Source organism: Anopheles coustani, assembly GCF_943734705.1.
Source record: "Anopheles coustani chromosome X unlocalized genomic scaffold, idAnoCousDA_361_x.2 X_unloc_53, whole genome shotgun sequence".
NCBI classification, from domain to species: domain Eukaryota; kingdom Metazoa; phylum Arthropoda; class Insecta; order Diptera; family Culicidae; genus Anopheles; species Anopheles coustani.
In genome coordinates this window covers 110,001-117,356 of record NW_026525163.1, presented here as the reverse complement: position 1 = coordinate 117,356, position 7,356 = coordinate 110,001, and the positions used below count along the sequence as shown (strand labels likewise).

Below are 7,356 nucleotides of genomic sequence, written 5' to 3'. Positions count from 1 at the left end.
TAAGTTTTGTTGCAAGTTAATAGTGTGCCATGTCCGGGGGGGTTGTGATTAAACTCTGGTGAATTGCGTACTGTGGTGATTGGGGTATGAAAGCCCCGCAGTTGCAATGATCGGACGCGCCTAGCGTGTCCTTTAGTTGATGGTAGGGAAATGAAGGCCCTTGTCAGCTCACCTAAGTATTCATGGAAGTTTGGCATAAGGTCGCTGTGGTAGGGGTATGAAGGCCCCGTCAGCGCATGCACAATCGGGCGCACGAGCGCTTAGCGGAGTCGAATGCCGCTCAAGTGCCTGTCCGGTGCATCGGGTGTGTGTGTGATACGAGGGCAATGAGGTTCGCACGGGGGCTCGCCTCCCGTGTGCTACCGGACTTGACAACATATAGAACGTGGTGTTTGCTCCTCCGGGTGCAATGGGACAATGAACATTCGAACGCAAAGTCGGAATTCTGGTTGATCCTACCAGTAATATACGCTCGTCTCAAAGGTTAAGCCATGCATGTCTAAGTACAAACAGATTTAATGTGAAACCGCATAAGGCTCAGTATAACAGCTATAATTTACGAGATCATCAACCTAGTTACTTGGATAACTGTGGAAAATCTAGAGCTAATACATGCAACATGCCAGGACCCTCGCGGGAACTGGTGCACTTATTAGTCAAACCAATCGCGGGTTCTCCGTGTCATTGAGTTGAAGTCTGGATAATGATGCTGATCGTATGGTCTCGCACCGACGACAGATCTCGCAAATATCTGCCCTATCAACTATGGATGGTAGTATAGAGGACTACCATGGTTGCAACGGGTAACGGGGAATCAGGGTTCGATTCCGGAGAGGGAGCCTGAGAAATGGCTACCACATCCAAGGAAGGCAGCAGGCGCGTAAATTACCCAATCCCGGGACGGGGAGGTAGTGACGAGAAATAACAATATGAAACTCTTTAATGATGTTTCATAATTGGAATGAGTAGAGCATAAATCCTTCTACGAGGATCAAGTGGAGGGCAAGTCTGGTGCCAGCAGCCGCGGTAATTCCAGCTCCACTAGCGTATATTAAAATTGTTGCGGTTAAAACGTTCGAAGTTGATACTTGTCCAACACAGTCCGGCTCCGCCGACCCGGTCAACCCGTGGTCGGTGGGCCAAGTCGGAATCTGGTTGCGACTCAATGGTGTGGTAGGGCACCAAGTCTGTGTCATGGTGTGCCCTTCAACGGGTGCAAGTGTAACATAGAGCTCGACCGCTCACGTTTACCTTGAACAAATTAGAGTGCTTAAAGCAGGGTGCCCAAACGCCCTAGAATAATCTTGCATGGAATAATGGAATACGACCTTGGTCTAATCTTTCATTGGTTTGTACTCAGACCGGAGGTAATGATTAACAGAAGTAGTTGGGGACACTAGTATTACGGCGCGAGAGGTGAAATTCGTAGACCGTCGTAAGACTAACTAAAGCGAAGGCATTTGTCAAGGATGCTTTCTTTAATCAAGAACGAAAGTTAGAGGATCGAAGGCGATTAGATACCGCCCTAGTTCTAACCGTAAACGATGCCAACTAGCAATTGGGAGACGCTACAACCAGGTGCTCTCAGTAGCTTCCGGGAAACCAAAGTCAGGTTCCGGGGGAAGTATGGTTGCAAAGTTGAAACTTAAAGGAATTGACGGAAGGGCACCACAATGAAATGGAGCTTGCGGTTCAATTTGACTCAACACGGGAAAACTTACCAGGTCCGAACTTATGGAGGTGAGACAGATTAATAGCTCTTTCTCAAATTTAAGGGTAGTGGTGCATGGCCGTTCTTAGTTCGTGGATTGATTTGTCTGGTTAATTCCGATAACGAACGTGACTCACATATGCTAACTAGAACGCAGTCAGCGTTAATGCGTCGATGCCGATTGGAACGGGTTAGGACCTTTCGGTGGAGTATGACCTGACACCTTCGCTGTTCGTGTGCGCAAGTGCACTTACGGTACGCTGCTTAGCAGGACAATTTGTGTTTAGCAAAATGAGATCGAGCGATAACAGGTCCGTGATGCCCTTAGATGTTCTGGGCTACACGCGTGCTACAATGTGGGTAGCAGCGTGTCTCCTATTCCGAGAGGAACGGGAAATCACTCAAATACTCACTTAGTAGGGATTATGGATTGCAATGGTCCATATGAACTCGGAACTTCTAGTAAGTGCTGGTCATCAGCCAGCGTTGAATACGTCCCTGCCCTTTGTACACACCGCCCGTCGCTACTACCGATGGATTATTTAGTGAGGTCTTTGGAGATGATCGTTCGCTGGATCCTCGTGAACCGCGTCTGCTTTATCGAAGTTGACCGAACTTGATGATTTAGAGGAAGTAAAAGTCGTAACAAGGTTTCCGTAGGTGAACCTGCGGAAGGATCATTAGTGGCCAAGTGATCCTTCCAGAAGTCCGAACCTGCGGGTTGAGACTTCGGCACAAGTTGCCATATGATAATTGACGAAACACTATAGAAGTCCGAACCTGCGGGTTGAGACTCAGGCACAAGTTGCCATATGAAAGTTGACGAAACACTAACAAGTCCGAACCTGCGGGTTGAGACTTAGGCACACGTTGCCTTATACATGACTTCGAACAAATACACAAGTCCGAACCTGCGGGTTGAGACTTAGGCACAAGTTGCCTTATACATGACTTCGAACAAATACACAAGTCCGAACCTGCGGGTTGAGACTTAGGCACAAGTTGCCATATGAAAGTTGACGAAACACTAACAAGTCCGAACCTGCGGGTTGAGACTTAGGCACACGTTGCCTTATACATGACTTCGAACAAATACACAAGTCCGAACCTGCGGGTTGAGACTTAGGCACAAGTTGCCTTATACATACATTGGCCAAATAAACAGAAGTCCGAACCTGCGGGTTGAGACTTAGGCACAAGTTGCCATATTATATTCGATCAAACACTAAGTAGTCCGAACCTGCGGGTTGAGACTCAAGACCGTAACAAGATGTTACTATACAAGTCCGAACCTAAGGGTTGAGACTTAATGCGATCTAGATACCAAGTTGACATCCAATACCTGTTGAGCAAAACCAAAGATTCCCTGTTCTCGAATGATTACACTATATAACAGGGAATCATGAAGAAATCAAGCAAGCGTGAAACAAAGTCATCACTTGGGCATGCTCGATAGCCAACCACATGACCTTAACCTAAGAGAGCATGCAAACCACATGATACCTATAAACGATTAACCCGCCCTAGTTCAATCGTTCACCAAGTGATGACTTCAGTATGGCTAAGAGAAAAACTTTTGAATGGGAAAAACTCTAAGTCCGAACCTCCGGGTTGAGACTTCCGCGTCGGAGGTGGGCGCACCTCCTATCCGAAAGATGGTGAATCAGGGGTGTTCGATCAGCAATGGTCGGATGCCCCGTCGTAGTCCAACTATGACAATCCAAGTCAAGACCTCCGGGTTGAGACTTCCGCGTCCGGAGGTACGCGTACCGCCTACCCGAAAGATGGTGACTCAGGGGTGTTCGATCAGCAATGGTCGGATGCCCCGTCGTAGTCCAACTATGACAATCAAAGTCAAGACCTCCGGGTTGAGACTTCCGCGTCCGGAGGTACGCGTACCGCCTACCCGAAAGATGGTGTGCTTCTGGGGTATTCGATGAGTCGGATACCCCGTCGTAGTCCAACTATGACAATCCAAGTCAAGACCTCCGGGTTGAGACTTCCGCGTCCGGAGGTACGCGTACCGCCTACCCGAAAGATGGTGAATCAGGGGTGTTCGATCAGCAATGGTCGGATGCCCCGTCGTAGTCCAACTATGACAATCAAAGTCAAGACCTCCGGGTTGAGACTTCCGCGTCCGGAGGTACGCGTACCGCCTACCCGAAAGATAGTGAATCAGGGGTGTTCGATCAGCAATGGTCGGATGCCCCGTCGTAGTCCAACTATGACAATCAAAGTCAAGACCTCCGGGTTGAGACTTTCTAAGAGTACAAGCATAAAGGAACACGGACCAAGCCGTACCGAGAGAATCGGTACTAGAGCCCTTGTGGTTCTACATTGAGAGAGCCCTCGTGGTTCTCATTAGGGGCTTTATGCAAGAAGTACTCAATACTGTGGTGTGAAGTATAAAGTATAGTCCTCCCCTGGTCCACACTGCTTCGGCGGTCCTGGGTAAGATAGTTAGTTCTAGCTTGCCCTATGTGGAAGAGGACTCAATACCCTACCTGTTGAGCTTGAAACAAAGTCATCACTTGGGCATGCTCATATTGCCATACACAATTACATTATATTCGAATGAGCATGCAAGCGACCCTATATAGACCGAACCAAAACGATAGATACCGCCGTAGTTCACCCCCACCAAGTGATGACTTCAGTATGGCTAGTGTGTGAAGTATAAAGTATAGTCCTCCCCTGGTCCACACTGCTTCGGCGGTCCTGGGTAAGATAGTTAGTTCTAGCTTGCCCTATGTGGAAGAGGACACAATACTTAATACTTAGAGTACAAGCATAAAGGAACACGGACCAAGCCGTACCGAGAGAATCGGTACTAGAGCCCTCGTGGTTCTACATTGAGAGAGCCCTCGTGGTTCTCATTAGGGGCTTTATGCAAGACGTACTCAATACTGTGGTGTGAAGTTTAAAGTATAGAGTCCTCCACTGGTCCACGCTGCTTCGGCGGTCCTGGGTAAGATAGTTAGTTCTAGCTTGCCCTATGTGGAAGAGGACTCAATACCCTACCTGTTGAGCTTGAAACAAAGTCATCACTTGGGCATGCTCATATTGCCATACAATATTCCATTATCTACTAATGAGCATGCAGCTATATGATTATAACCTGTAAACGATTACCCCGCCGTAGTTCAGCGCTTCAACCAAGTGATGACTTCAGTATGGCTAGTGTGTGAAGTATAAAGTATAGTCCTCCCCAGGTCCACACTGCTTCGGCGGTCCTGGGTAAGATAGTTAGTTCTAGCTTGCCCTATGGTGGAAGAGGACACCATACTTAATACTGTGGTGTAATGAACAAAGTATAGTCCTCCACTGGTCCACGCTGCTTTGCAGTCCTGGGTAAGATAGTTAATTCTAGCTTGCCCTATGTGGAAGAGGGCATACAAGACAAAGTATAGTTCTCCCCTGGTCCACGCTGCTTCGGCAGTCCTGGGTAAGATAGTTAATTCTAGCTTGCCCTATGTGGAAGAGAGCATACATGAACCAAGAACGAAGGTTATGATCGAGGAATGATTCGACAACTAACCGATGGTATGAAATGTGAAGAATTCAAGCAAGCACACAATCAAGTCATCACTTGGGCATGCTCGATAGCCAACCTCATGACATTAACCTAGTAGAGCATGCGAAAACCAATATATATGTAAACGATGCCCCTCCCTAGTTCAGCGCTTCAACCAAGTGATGACTTCAGAATGGCTAAATCAAATCGGTTCAAAACATACCATCGGTACCCTATTGAAACACACAAGTCGATATCAAACCTCTTAATTGTGTAGTCCTCCACTGGTCCACGCCGCTGCGGCGGTCCTGGGTAAGATAGTTCATTCTAGCTTGCCCTATGTGGAAGAGGGCACATTACTCAATACTGTGGTGTTATGAACAAAGTATAGTCCTCCTCTGGTCCACGCTGCTTCGGCGGTCCTGGGTAAGATAGTTAATTCTAGCTTGCCCTATGTGGAAGAGGGCATACAAGACAAAGTATAGTTCTCCCCTGGTCCACGCTGCTTCGGCGGTCCTGGGTAAGATAGTTAATTCTAGCTTGCCCTATGTGGAAGAGAGCATACATGAACCAAGAACGAAGGTTATGATCGAGGAATGATTCGACAACTAACCGATGGTATGAAATGTGAAGAATTCAAGCAAGCACACAATCAAGTCATCACTTGGGCATGCTCGATAGCCAACCTCATGACATTAACCTAGTAGAGCATGCGAAAACCAATATATATGTAAACGATGCCTCCCTAGTTCAGCGCTTCAACCAAGTGATGACTTCAGAATGGCTAAATCAAATCGGTTCAAACCATACCATCGGTATCCTATTGAAACACACAAGTCGATATCAAACCTCATGATTGTGTAGTCCTCCACTGGTCCACGCCGCTTCGGCCGTCCTGGGTAAAATGGAACATTCCAGCTTGCCCTATGTGGAAGAGGGCACATTACTCAATACTGTGGTGTGAAGTATAAAGTTCAGTTCTCCCCTGGTCCACGCTGCTTCGGCGGTCCTGGGTAAGATAGTTCATTCTAGCTTGCCCTATGTGGAAGAGGACACTTCATACTTCGTCTCTAAGCGGCGGCTTGACTCCTCCCTACGGGGAACGGGTTTACGCGCACAGCGGCGGCTTACGCACTATGGCAGTCATGGATGCCTTACGTTTCTATGAAAAGTGTGTTCCTCCCCTGGTCCACGCTGCTTCGGCAGTCCTGGGTAAGATAGTTAGTTCTAGCTTGCCCTATGTGGAAGAGGACACGTAGACTTACTGTGGTGTGAAGTATAAAGTTCAGTTCTCCCCTGGTCCACGCCGCTTCGGCCGTCCTGGGTAAAATGGATTCATCCAGCTTGCCCTATGTGGAATGAGGACACTTTATGCTTCGTCTCTAAGCGGCGGCTTGCTCCTCCCTACGGGGAACGGGTATACGCGCACAGCGGCGGCTTACGTTATGGCAGTCATGGATGCCTTACGTTTCCATGAAAAGTGTGTTCCTCCCCTGGTCCACGCTGCTTCGGCAGTCCTGGGTAAGATAGTTAGTTCTAGCTTGCCCTATGTGGAAGAGGACACGTAGACTTACTGTGGTGTGAAGTATAAGGTTCAGTTCTCCCCTGGTCCACGCCGCTTCGGCCGTCCTGGGTAAAATGGATTCATCCAGCTTGCCCTATGTGGAATGAGGACACTTTATGCTTCGTCTCTAAGCGGCGGCTTGCTCCTCCCTACGGGGAACGGCTATACGCGCACAGCGGCGGCTTACGCAAGTTAGTCACCCTCGGCAGTGGATCACTCGGCTCATGGATCGATGAAGACCGCAGCTAACTGCGCGTCATAATGTGAACTGCAGGACACATGAACATTGATAAGTTGAACGCATATTGCACGTCGTGGGAACCTACCATGATGTACAGATGACTGAGCGCTTATATTTGAGAAATGTATCGCATACATTTAACTACGCCGTGACACCCGTCACGAGACGTGCACCATGATGTTAACTAGGGTCGCGACGACCCGCTAGCATTAAAGAACCCGTGGTTTACAATATACTGGCATTGGAATTCGAAGTATTTAGAGCGTCCGTGTTCCCGCGTGAGGCGGAAGTACGAGGAGAAGGCGTGCTTGTGGTGTCTGTGGTGG

At 48.3% G+C, this 7,356-nt stretch overlaps 1 non-coding gene across 1 annotated transcript; it reads left to right on the top strand.

Moving 5' to 3' along the window:
• The first annotated feature begins 6,986 nt into the window (after window positions 1-6,986).
• On the top strand, window positions 6,987-7,141 carry LOC131270742 (5.8S ribosomal RNA). The gene has a single exon (XR_009179759.1). It is a non-coding gene; the product is annotated as a 5.8S ribosomal RNA (ribosomal RNA).
• The last annotated feature ends 215 nt before the right edge of the window (window positions 7,142-7,356 follow it).